Source organism: Eulemur rufifrons, chromosome 19 (genome assembly GCF_041146395.1).
Source record: "Eulemur rufifrons isolate Redbay chromosome 19, OSU_ERuf_1, whole genome shotgun sequence".
NCBI classification, from domain to species: domain Eukaryota; kingdom Metazoa; phylum Chordata; class Mammalia; order Primates; family Lemuridae; genus Eulemur; species Eulemur rufifrons.
In genome coordinates this window covers 32,897,694-32,911,370 of record NC_091001.1, presented here as the reverse complement: position 1 = coordinate 32,911,370, position 13,677 = coordinate 32,897,694, and positions in this window count along the sequence as shown.

Genomic DNA, 13,677 nt, shown 5'->3' with positions numbered 1-13,677 from the left:
TCAATATATAAATAGGGTATCATGGAGGAGTCGGGTTATTCTAAGAACACAAGATTGTTTTATAAGAAAACAGCTAAATCACCACATGTAAAAGTTACAGGAAGAAGATTCTTGAAGTCACTGGAAAGAACACTTAAAATATACACAGAGGAGAGACTGGGTCAAAGGGGACTCCTCTGGCAGAAACAAGTTAAATATCAAACTGAATTAGAAACTGTGAAATTTAGATGATTCTGTCTTAATGTTCTAATTTCATATGCGTATTTCTGTTGATGGGTTACCTGCAGTTTTACACTAAGGCAGTGTAGTAAGAAAAGTCACATTAGAGAGAAATAAATGCCATTATTGGCAGTTGAAGTAATTGTTTCCAATCCAATAAATCAGATACTAGAATTGTTGTTGACATGTCTAAGCTGTGTTTCATAATACAAGAGAAAAAACATCTTTCCTCTTTGTCCAGATGCAACTTGTAATTACTTAGTGAATGTAAACCCAGTCTATGTTTTTGCTGTGAATGCATGTGAATATGCAAGAATAATCAATACTTACAGCTTTACCCTTTATTTTCATGATTACACTGTAAAACTGCTCAGGAACTTTTCACTGAGCAGTGTATCCCAGTGTCCCAGAACAGTGATACACAGGTAGTATATTAACTGTGCTAGTTTCTTCATGGTTCCTCATTTGGGTTCTGTGAGAAGGTGCAAGAGTGTGTCTAGGGGGACTCGGACCCCTTTTGGCTGCTGCTTACTGCAGTGGGAACAGCAACCGCTGGGCCTGTTCTTCATTTGCCACCGGAAAGATACTCATGTTGTGGGGCCTGATTTTTTTTTGTTCGGAAAGTAGTCACTGTAAGGAATTCCATTACATGATTGCTGGGCATCTCCAACTTTGATATTCCAACTGGCTGTCCAAAGTCACAGTGTAAATGACTCGCCACCTGTCAGAGATGATGTTTCCTTACCTGTTCTCAATCTTACTGTCTTCACAGGAGGAAGAGACGTATAAAAGAAAGTAGAGCTATATGTCATATGCCTTAGGAAATACTTAGTTTGCAGAAATCTGTCTTGTGTGTACCACATGACAACTTGGTTAAAATATAAACATGGAAAACATACAAGGTAGGAGAAAGCATATCAGACTCTTCACAATAGTTTCCTCAGGTACAAACTCAGAGGGCAAGAATAAGACTAAGCTTTTACTTTATAACTGTTGCTTAAATTATAACCAGTACATATTGTAGTTATTAAATGTCAAACCAAAATGGAAAGAAATAACAAGACTCGACAGTTGATACACTTCTATGGAAAACATCCCAAGAGGCAAGTCGACTGTGCAGTGAGTGTCTCCTGGGAGGCTGACACAGCTGTAGCGGTGCCGCCTACTGTGTGGCATGCAGCCTGCATAGCTGGGTGTGGCAGGACCTGCTCCAGCTGGCAGAACTCTGCAATACCATCCCAGAGCTCAAAATGATGGAAACTGTTTCAAAGCTGGATGTTCACTAGGCTTTTTCTCAAGTCAGGTCAATGCAGGACGTTCAGATGCTCATCCAGGTGTCCTCACATCTTGACATACTTCCACAGGTGACTCGGTCCTAAACTCTGGGTTCCTAGGCAGTAAAGCTCAGCTGAGGTGGGGCCTGCACACCTGCTCCAGCACCAGGAGCCTCCTTAGGGCCCTTTTAGAGTGCAATGGTGGGGGCTGCCACTCCACTAGCAGCACTTCCCTGCCTTTGATGGGAAACCTCTGGAAGCTCTGTGCCTTTTGAATGTAAGCAGGCCAGGCTGATGTCAGGGTGTCCTTCAAAGTTAGGGCTTCAGTGGGGCTGACTGTGGGAGGACATGGCTGCTGTCCTGGCAGGCCATGCCCCATGTCCTAGAGATTCTGTCCTGGTCCACAGAGAAAATAGAGCTTTTCCTGGTGAGGTCTATCTACAAGGCTATTACTGCTGCAAAGGTGGCCGCAGTGGGTCCTTCACATTCCTGTACTACTTGTGTCTTCTAGAGAGGAGACAATGTCTGAGGCAGGGGCTGTGAAAGGGCTTCTGTCTTCTGAAGCCCCGAATGCTTTGGATTTGGCTTCTGTTGTTGTGGGGCAGCTGTCACTATACTGAGTTTCAGGTTGCTAGATTGTTTTCTTCTGTCACTTGTGTATGTCCCCATCTGGGCTACTGTTGGAGTAAACTCAGGTCATTCTTTGACTCTTTTCTGTCAGACTTTCTCATCGCTTATCTGTCCATATGGGAGGAGTTTCCAAGCAAAAGTTTGGGATGGGCCAGGTAACATTTCTCACCACTTATCCTATGTGTTCTGGTGGTGATTCACCATTTTACCCACAGGAAAAGAAGACACATTGCATGTGGATTACATCGACAGTAATTATGGAGCTGGGTCCCATATCTATGGTACTCTATCAGATGTTCAGTCTTTCCTGACATGGACTCCCTTGGGGTGATCAAAAGCTGCAATTAAGGGCCAGACAACCTCAATGAAGCAAGTAGAGCTGACCTACTCTCTGTGTCTGATGGAAAAGAAGCATCTTCTCTCTGCTTTGATCTTAGGTTGAGCAGCAGCATGGTTTCTTAGAGGTTGACAAGGTGTATTCTCCATATGGAACATCCTTGGCTTTCCTTCCAGGTTGACAAGGTGTATTCCTACAGAACATCGTTGGCTTTCTTTCCTGGGGTGAGTTGAATGACGGCAAATTGAGGGATTTGTCCAACTAGGGAAACTCCATGCTTGACTTCCTATGCTGCAGAATCAGGGTGTGTAGCCTTCCATCTTCCTGAAGACATCACAGGGTAGGTGCCCATGACAGATGTTGCATGTCATTACTTATGTGACTGATTTTTCTGACAGCAACACATGTGAAAGCTACCCAATGTGTTTCATTTGAAATTGTTCCACTTGAAAATCATGATCTTGCAGTCCCACTGGCTTTTTCTAGAAATGTAATTAATGTCTACTAACATTTCCTATTCCCATGAGTTGTCTAGTATCCTTCAGAATTGACTCAAGAATTGAAAATTGTACACACCTGGTCTAGTTTTGTCCTCAGGGCCATTAAGTGCTGAAATTCAATTGTGTTGATATCAAATCTCACATTGCTTAAGGATAAATCATAGTAATACCTTTCTAGCACATAATATAGAAAACTATTAACTCTTGCCTGTTCCTTAGGATGCCTTCTGGAGTCGGGGGTGCTGCTATTGAAGCATGAGGTTCTTCTGTGTCTTTTATAACTCAGGCAATGAGCTATCTAAACAGACAATTCCTTGTTTGAACCACATATCCAGGGCCGTGGAATGTATCCTAAACCCAGATGCCTGAAAGCCCAGATTCTCTGTTGTACTTTGGTGGTGGTAGTGGTGGGGGCAAATGTAATATTTGTGTGACAGAAAAAAATACTTTGCACCTACCATTTAGCTATATCTTAGCCTTTATTTTTTCTTACTGATGCTTCTGACTATCAGGAACTTGTGTTCTTGTGATCCTCAGCCATACTAATTCTATTTCTTAATATTTAAAGGTACTATATTTTGAGATGAATATTCTGTATAGGTTCTATAACTTCTCGTTTTTTGCCTAGCTAATAATTCCCCTTGTAAGTCTCCTACAAAATATGGTGCACTTAATGTGAGTGCTTTGTCCAGTGAGTTCGCATAGTGGCCAATCCTGCCTGTGCATAAGTAGTGGTTGAGACACTCCATTGAGAAATACTTGGTTTCTCAAACTAGCCAAAGTGATGTCTGCCTGGACTGAAAGTCATGCACTATAGTTGGATGTCCTCTAAAACTGATTTTTTAGATTCCACTCTAGAAAATGCCCCAGAAGAAACAAAGACCTGAATGCTATAAGGTGGGAGATGGACACCCTTTGTCTATTTTATTACGTGGATTTGGCACCACTCCACGCATGACCACCCTAGTCTAGACAGTTGGGGAGTGCTAATCGTGGGCCACAGTGCACCTTCTCTGGGCAGCCAGGTCCAGGCTGGAGATGGGGAGCTCAATTCTGAAACCATAGCAGTCTGGATTATCATGCTGTTAAGTTAGCTGACCTTTGGCCCCAATTGCTAGCCAGTGAGGCTTTATGGGTGGAAACCACAGCTGTTTGATCATGCCTTCCAGTCATTAGCCACCTTATATTTTCTTTACCTTAGAGATGTTTTTCTGTGGACACTGTCTCAGAAGTCTTTGGGGAATAAAGTTAAGGCTAGTTTAGTGACGACCTTGCTGTTGATAGAGGTTCCAGCAGATGCACCCCTTCAAGTGGCACGTTAAGAACAAGTTGAAACTCGGGAACTTCACTGCTCAGACCTGAAGTCTGAGAGACTCAGGCATCTTAGTTATTCTGGAAGTAAAGCTGGTGAGAACTCAACCCATGGACTTGGTGAGCCCATTGTAGTCACGTATGAGGTGGCTCATGAGGTCCTATACCATGTCAAAGAGCCTAAAGTATCCACCCACTCAACCATGCCCAGCACTTCCATGGTGGAAATGTCCAAGTTACTTGGGACTGGTTGCAAGTGAATTGTCAGTTTGGGAGTGTACTCCTTACATGCTTAAATCTGATGTTGCCATGTCACTGGGCTGATTGCCCAAAGCCACTCTGCTTACACCAACAATGTCAGAAGTGTTGGGAGTTGACCCCTAGGTCAGGAGTGACTGTTTCTTCTGACTGTGGGGTATAAGCAGAAGTCAAATCTGACTTCCAGGATTTTGCCTTCTGAAAGGATGAAGCCTCCCTACTCCCTTGCTCTGTGGTTACTGACTGAGGCCAAGAGTGATGCCTTAGAACGTGTACCAACAAGATTGCTCAGAGAACAAGCCTGTGATTTCTTTACACATATCTCTAAGAGGTGTCTAGTAAGCTAGACATGCCATTTAGCTGTTCGCACTCGAGGATCCTGAGCTATATGTCAGGAAACAACATAGTCTCTACAGAGTTAGAAGAAGGGGTTCTGTAAACTCCTGCTTAAGAACTTGTCAATAAGTAACCCTAATGCCCCAATTGCTGCCTTGATATATCAGCCCTTGTATCTTTATAGGATTGTAACTTCAGGGATTCCCTTTTTTCCCTCTGTGGGATATTTACCCCATTGGTTGTAGGTTTTTAGCTGAAGAATGCATTTTGGGAGATGTGTTCTGCCCAGAAACATACTAGAAATTGGTCTTGTGTGAAGGTCACCCACTTGGGTGATTGTCCTCAGAATGGATGCTATGACACTGTTCTCCATGTGAATGCTTGAACTATAAAATAGGATGGGAAAAATAGAACCCAGGAAGTCCAAAGCCAATTGCCCCTGCCCTTTCCTCCTTAATGCCTTTGCCCCCACCCCCCACCCCGAGATGTGACTACCCACACGGACTGAGGGCAAGGCTGCATCCTAGTCAGAAACAGCACCTTCCGGGAAGCCAGGGTCATCGGGAGCAGGATTTGAATCTGTTCCACTCACCATGTTGTCATCCTGTGGGGATTTGCTGACCCTGACATAAAAGCGGGAGTCAATGGCATTCTCTGGGAAGAGGGACCAACTGTTGCTTATGCCTTCAAAGCCTTTAACACTTTCTGGTTTATATCTGGTGCTACTTTCCTTGAGTGTTTCATGTGTCTTGGTGTACTGAAGATGCTCTTTAATTTCTCACCACTAGTGTTTTTTGTCTTTGATTTCTGGTGAGAGAAAATTTTATTTTATTTCAGAATATTACAGGGCTACAAATGTTTTGGTTACATGAATTGCTTTTTGTACACTGACTCAAATTTATAAGTGTGTCCTTTACTCAAATAGCGTTGTACCCATTAGGTGTGAATTTACTCATCCTCTCCTCCCTACTCCCACCTGCTTGATTTCCATTGAGTTTTACTTCTATATGTGCACATGCGTGTTGATTTAGTTTCAATTTAATAGTGCACATGGTGTTTGTTTTTCCATTCTTGTGATACTTCACTTAGAAGAGTGGTCTCCAGGCTGGGCACAGTGGCTCATGCCTGTAATCCTAGCACTCTGGGAGGCCGAGGCAGGTGGATCGTTTGAGCTTAGGAATTTGAGACCAGCCTGAGCAAGAGCAAGACCCCATCTCTACTAAAAAAAATATAAATTATATGGACAACTAAAATATATATATAGAAAAAATTAGCCAGGCATGGTGGCGCATGCCTGTAGTCCCAGCTACTTGGGAGGCTGAGGCAGTAGGATTGCTTGAGCCCAGAAGTTTGAGGTTGCTGTGAGCTAGGCTAATGCCATGGCACTCTAGCCTGGGCAACAGAGTGAGACTCTGTCTAAAAAAAAAAAATGGTCTCCAGGTCCACCCAGGTTGTTAGAAAGCATTTGATTTTTGGAGCAGGGTATTAGCTACTTACAAATCTATACATAAAATTTAGATGTACTTCCAAAAATATCAGGAGGCTGCTCACCTTGAGTATAATCTCTAGTAAGCAGAGAAAGTAGTCAGCTAGGGATGAGATTTCTTGATGAATTATTTCCATTGCAGGTAGACACCCACCTGAGGATTGTTACACCTTGGCTTTGTCCATCAGTGGGAATTCCTACCTTCAGAGTCTCCTTCAGGTTTGGGCTTCTATCCACCTGCAGGATCATTAACTAGAGTATACTCACTACACCATACCTGGGAACCTGAGTCAGGATCATCACATGTGTTTAGGTAGAGTTGGGGATGAGCAGGAAGATCTGTTGGAAGTATGAATATGGTTTCTGGTGTCTCAGTATGGGACCTCATACAATGTGATAAAACAAAGGTTTTCATAACTTTGAAAGCTCTTTCCTATGAAGATGAGGAGGATGTGGGCACAGAGTTTAGACCAGGTGTGTCCTCCATTTCCTTGAGTGTGGTGAGCTTCAAGTCAGTGACAAGTTGGACAGAGGGTATGGGGAGGGAGTGGGACTTTGTGTGCTGTGTAGAAGCTCAAACATCTGTACTCCAGTAGGTTTCCAGTGATCTTGGCTTCATTTGTGTGTCTTTCCAGAACCTGAGCTTTGAGCTTGGATCGGTGGCTTATAGAACACATCAAAGCTGCTCTAGACCGTAGGTCTGCGGAATCTATGGGTGCAAGGACCCTTTTCTGCACTTTGAGTGGGTCTGTACCTTTGCAGGGGCTTCTCTGTGTGAAGGAACAGGTGCATATGTGGACCTCTCTTGGATTCCCACTCTCCTGATTAATCTACCTGGATGCCTTTGAGTTTTCTCAGCCCCATCCTATGCTCCTGGCACAGTCCATCAGGGAAGATGGGCCTTAGGGGGTAAGCCCTGCACTGGACACATGTTTGGGGCCAAATGTAGACAGTTGCCATTCTTTCCCCTTGTTCATGGCTTATCTTCTGCTGGGCACTTCCCAGGACATCTGCAGTGCCCACACTGAATATTTTCAGCTTGGCTCTGTGGGATGTGGCACATTGTCCATATCATGTCCCATGTCAGGTGGGCTCTGGTGATCTTGTTTCTTCCGGCTTTGTTCAGTTGGTAATTCAGAGTGGAAAAAATTTGAAATTGTCTTTGAAGCTTAGGTGAAGGGCCCTTTCTCTGACTGTATCTTTCCCGTGGATGGTTGAGAGTGTGGGCTGTCCTGAGTCACAGTTCACTTTGTCAGGAACAGGTAGTTCCTCATGGTTGACAGATTTAAATCTTCTCTAGAAATGTCTAAGAAACTGTCATTAATGCAGTGACTTGGAAATTCACTCTGAGGAAGGGAGGCACTGAATACAGAATGCAGGTCAGTGCTGTCTCCAGACATTCAGGGATGTAATGTTTAATTGGTACCAGTTACCAAAAGAGGGGTGGAATCTTTCAGCTCCATGCTCAGCAGCAGTGTTTTCTCTGAGCAAGGAAGGCTCAGAATTCTTCAATCCAAGGAGCAGAATTCTGAAACCCTTCCCATCGCCAGGTTGCCTGAAGGCTAGGCCTGCCCGGCTCCTCAGGGGCAAAAGCGTGAGCCAGAGCTCTCTTCCGAGATGTGGAAGCCACTGTGAGTCTTGTTTCCCAGGTCTTAGCCCCTTTCAGACTTGTACCTGCTTCTTTGCTTCAGGTGGTTCAGAGAACTGAAACAGCCTCTATTAGGGGAAGATGGAGGTCAGAGCTGTCTGTGGAGACCTTGCTGTGTGTGTGTGTGCGCAGGTGAGAGATGTCCTGCCTCCTGGGGCAGCTGTTCAGACCACAGCTCATGAGAAGCAAGGGTCTCTGGTCCCCTGTGATATGTGAGGCCTGCTGGGAAGCTTAGCTTCTCTGGGGTGAGCATGTTGAGGGCACTTGCAGTGGTGGTCTTTGGTCAAAGAAGATGGGAATTTTGAGTGTTTTTTCCTGTCTTACGTTGTTTGGAATAATAAGGATATGATTGATACATTTCTATCCAATGGGTGATTAGATACCAGTAAGGAACATTTCTGGGCTCAGAATATTGGGTGAAGGTTTTTAATTATATACTTCTGCAGAAAAAATAAAAAACATTCTTGTATAAGGTTTAGTTAGTACTTTTTGGCATTTATATGTATTCACTTGAAACACTGTCCATAATCTTTACATGTGGATAAAAGGCTAAGAATACATGTAGCTGTTTTCCTCATGATCATGCTTCCCAGGGAAAGAAGAGTTATGAGGCTTCTCCTTTTAAATTAAAGGAGAAGCTAAAAACCTACTGTAGTTGCTTCTGACAGTTGAACTTGAACGAAGACATTAAGAGTGCCTGTCCAAGTATTTCCTGCTTTGTCAAATGACTACCACATTAGGGGCTTAAACTGAACCACTGTGTCTCGCAGTTGGAGAGGACAAGTTTGAAGTGGTTCTCTGTGGGATACAGTCAAGTTGATGGCAGGGTTGGGCTTTTATCTTGTTACTGAGGACAATGTGGTGCCTTGACTCACCCACCGTTTGAGGGCCGGGTATTGCTGGTCTTGCGGCTCCTTTATTCAAGTTCATACTCGGGACCCTCTTTCATCTCAAAGCAGGGTATATGTCTTAAACCTGCCTCTCGCCTGCACTCCTGCCTGTGTCCTACCTGTCTGTAATTGTCCTGCTGACAAGAGATCCTGCTGGACTAGGTCTGAATCTGCAGCTTGGCTGATGTTCGGTATGTTCCCTCGTCTCTCTTGACGTGTCGCATAACACGTCCATGGGTACTAAACATGAGGACAGACATTTTTGAAGTGACTTATCTGCTTCCACCTGGTATTTTCTTCGAAGTGATCACCATCCTCCTCTGGGCTTCCTGAGAACTGGTGACAGGGAGGAGAGAGCAGCCCTGAAACGGTCATTCATTGTCAGAGGTTCCCGCAATCATAGTGGGATCCCTTCCAGGAAGGTATAGAGTATATCTCAGAATGTCACTCGTTGGTGACAGGGTCATTTTAGTTGCCAGCCTTCAGGTGGTTGACAAGGTTTTGTACGACATCAAGGACTCATCCGGAGGACTTTCCCCAGCAGATCAGGCTTTGTCAGGACTGCAGTGGTTCTTTCCAAGGGCTCCACCTACCTGGGAATGCTCAGTGCTTCCATGGGAGTGATGCCCACAGTACCTGGGACTAGCTCCAAGGGGGTTGTCTCCTGCCTGTGGAGGTGCTTAAATCTTGATGTTTGCAATGTCACTGGACTGACAGCTCACGGCCTATCTGGTTGTACCTGCAGTGTCTATTAGATATGTGAGGGGCTGGTCTTTCCATTAATTAGGTCATGATTGACTATTTGTCCTGGCCATGGGTTGTAAGTGGGCCTGATGTCTGACCTTCAGGGTTATGCTTTCTAAAAGGATATGGCCTCCCCTGCCTCTTCCTTTGTAATTACTTAGGCCCAGAGTGACCCCTTGGAGTCTCTGAGGGAAATCACAGGCCTGGTCCCTGAGAATTCCTATTGCTACACACTCTAAGACGTGTCTAATAGGTTGGTACATGCTATTCTCATTCTCGAGCACTGAGCTGTACTTGACACAAAGTCATCAGAGCTGCCACAAAGGGAGTCTGTAAACTCCTGTTCAAGGACCTGCCAGTGGATGTAGCCCCATTGATCGCTGAAGATCACACATCCTTTGCATGGTGAGAATGGTGGTCTTCAGGCACCTGCCTCACGGGTGTGATGGTAGGTGGCCCAGAAGGGGTCTGAGCATAGCCCCATCTTGGGGGAGAGACCTACAATTTCCTCAGGTAGGGGAGGTTTGCCCTATTCTATGTGATCCTGAAGTTTTGATGACAATTTCATCTTTCAACTAAGCTGAGATCTTAGGTTTCTATTCCAGTGTGAATATTGTAATATATCAGTTAATGTATGTCATGATATTACTGTTTGGGGGAAAGATGACATGAAGTATTTAGCAGTTTGTTTTTATAAGCTCTGGTTATGGTTTCTAAACACCAATTTTCACTTGACTATGGAAGCATGTGCAATTCATCTAGTCTTACAGGAGTAAGCTTGATTCTGTCCTTGATATTTCACCTTCTGCAGCCCTGTGAGTTGCAATGGAGCCTGACAGGAATGCCTGCCTTCCCACTGGGTCCTCCAAGGAACGAAACAGAAGGAAGCGCTGTGTCTGAAACAGTCATTTCCTGTGTTCTCTTCCTTAGGTTCATTCAGAGGTGCAGGGTTGAACTGGATCTGTGCTGACCCGCCAAGGCAGAGGCTTCCAGGGCTACCTTCCCCTGTTCACAAACTGTTGTGTGGGTTTTGTGTGATCTCATCTTGCCAAGCCGATGGTGAGAGTATAGGGTGTCCGTCAGCTTGCGTGCCTCATGCTTTCAGTCCACAGGTGTCAAAACTGTTTAATCTCAGAAGAAGGGATTTGAGATTTTCTAGTGACTTCTTCCCCTTCCTGATTGCCTGGAGAAAGTTTAGGTTCAATTTGTCTGGAAACACATGCAGTTTGATCAGATGGACAATGATCTGGGTGTGTTTCGTGTGTTTCATGCAGGGCTTTCCCCGAATGCCCACTCTGGGCTCTCAGATTTAAGGTACTTCAGTCTGTTCTGTAGGGTGGCATCTTCTATCCTTGGCTTCATTCATCAAAGTCCTTGTGTATTTATATAGTTGTAACTTCAGGAATTCCTTGTCTTTATTTCAAAATATTAAAGGGATACAAATGTTTTTGTTACATAGATACTTTGTATAATGCTTAAGTGAGCGTCCTTAGTGTGCCCATCACCAAGAAAGTGTTCATTGTACCAGATCTCCTTGTTTTGTGGGGTCTTTATCTCATTCATTGTGGTTCCTTAGCCTGAGAATCCAGAAATATACCAGAATTTGGTCCCAGATGAAGGCCGTCCACATGGGCAATAGTCTGCAGCACTCTTGGACAGATGGATGCTCTTGCACTTTGTTCTGCACACGGCTGCAGGAACTGTGAACTAGGAAGCGCAGGACTGAATGCAGGGAAGGCTGCATCCAGCCACCCCTGCCTGTTCTTTCTTGATGTCTCTGGCACCCCCAGAGATGGGACTGTCCCACACAGGCTGAGGACAGTGCACACTTTGGTCAGAAGTGCTTTCTCTGGTAGACAGGGTCCCTGTCTAGTGACCTGGAGAAAGATTGTGAATCCGTTCCAGTCACCACAGTGTCACCCTGTGGGGATGCACTCAGGGCTTGAGGTCACAGGAGCCAGGGGTGTCTCAGGATTGTATAAGGTACTGTTTTCCCAGCCTTCCAGGTCTCAACTCTCTTCTGGTTGGTGTTCTGTACTGTTTGGAGAGGTTTCATATACCGTGGAGCAGTAATTTCATAGGAAAACATTGCTGAGACCCTGTTTGTGACAAGCTTGTATGCTGGTGCATGGTGGGAAGGGGTCCCACATCTCAACAGTTCTGCTGGCCATCAACCTGGTATGAAGCAGGCTCCTTGCTCACAGCTCTGCGCATCTGGACTTGTCATATCTCACTGTCTCCAGCTGGGAGCTTGGGGAACATGTAGCCAGTTCTGTGGATCTACCTAATTCATAGAAATGAGCTTATGGCAAGCCCAGGGTGCTGTGTCCAGATGACATCTGGAGAAGGGGTCATATCTTGAACCTGAAAGTTTCCTTCTAGGAAAATCACTGTTGTTAGATGTGTGGATTTAGGCTTCCAGGTATGAGGCTGCTTCCCCCTACACCACCCATATTTCTTAAAATGCAAAAGTCTAAGACTGATTCACTTTCAATGTAGGCTTTTATGACACTGTTTCATCATATAGGCACAGTTTTCATCACTGCAGTCTGCTGTGACAATTTGACTTTTGGGGGGGGTGATGTATAGTGGGCATACGTTCTACATAGGTTCACTGAAGCTTGTTCATATTTTGTGCCACTAGCATCTTTGGTCCTTTATCTGAGAGCATTTGATTTAACAGCATTATAGTCATTGTATTCTAAGTATGTATTAAAAAATTGGAAGTACGCCAAGTAGGTCATGAGGATGATGACCTTGGGCATAATCTTTAAGGAAGCAGGACATAAGGGTCACCAAGATTTGAGATGATTTCTTGACTGATTGCCATTTTCACTTCAGGTAGAGGCACTCACCTGATGATTATTACCTGTGCATTGTCTTACAGTTCATAGGGGCCTTCAGTGAGAAGGACTCCTCTTCCCTTAGTCTCCTTTAGGCTTGTGTTTCTATACACCTGTAAGATTGTTACCAGTAATATGCTCACTACACTGTACCTGGAGACATGAGTTAATCTGCCACATATATTTCGGTTGGGACAGGATAAAATGGAAGATCTGGGAAGAAGTTTGGGTATGCACTTTGGTGTTCAAGTGTGGTACCAAACAAAGGATTTTACCTGTCAAAATTATGTGCTAGGAACAGAAGGTGAGGAAGGGAGTACAGTGAGTTTAGACTACATGTGTCTTCATTTCCTTGAGTGTGCTGTGCTTGAAGTCAGTGACAAGCTGAAATTTATAAAGTTACAGGGAGGTATCCAGACTTTTATGCTGCTGTTTGAAGCTTAAAACTCTTTATTCCAGAGGGTTTCCAGTGTTCTTGTCTTCCTCTTTGTGTTTTTTTATTTTCACTGAGAGACTAAGCTTGTGTCGTAGCTATGGCTGACCAAATGCACCATACATGTTTTACTCTTGGTCTTTATTCTGTAAAATCTATGGATCTAGGGACCTTCTGTAGCCTTGGGTGGGTCTGCAGCTTTGTAGGGGCTTCCTTGGGTGAAGGAATAGGGGTGTGTGTGTGCATCTGTCGTAAGTTCCTACCTCTCATCTGATTGAGATGCTTCAATTCCTTTTGAGTTTCCCCAGCCCTCCTCCTCTGCCCCTGGCACAGTCTATCTGCAGTGATGTACCTTGGGATAGGTACTGCACAGGGACAGAAGGCCTTCCAGCTCCTTGTTCATGGTTTACCTTCTAATGCTGGGAACAGCCTGAAATGTCTGAAGAGCCCACAGTGAATTTCTCCAGACTCCATGTGGTGTGGTGTATTGGTCGTTGTTGGTTCTTGTTTGTGGGTAGGATCTGGTGAAGTCGATTTTTTTTTACTTTAATAACCTTAATAGAAATAAGGGGTACAAGTTACATTTCAGATATGTACATGTTGTATAGTGGTAAAGTCTACGCTTTTGTACCCATCACCCAAATAGTACACATTGTACCCCATAAATCTTCATCCCTCCCCTCCTCCCCCTTGAGTCTCCAATGTTCGTTATACCACTGTTTGTACTTGCATAGCCATAGTTTAGCTCCCACTTATAAGCAAGAAGAT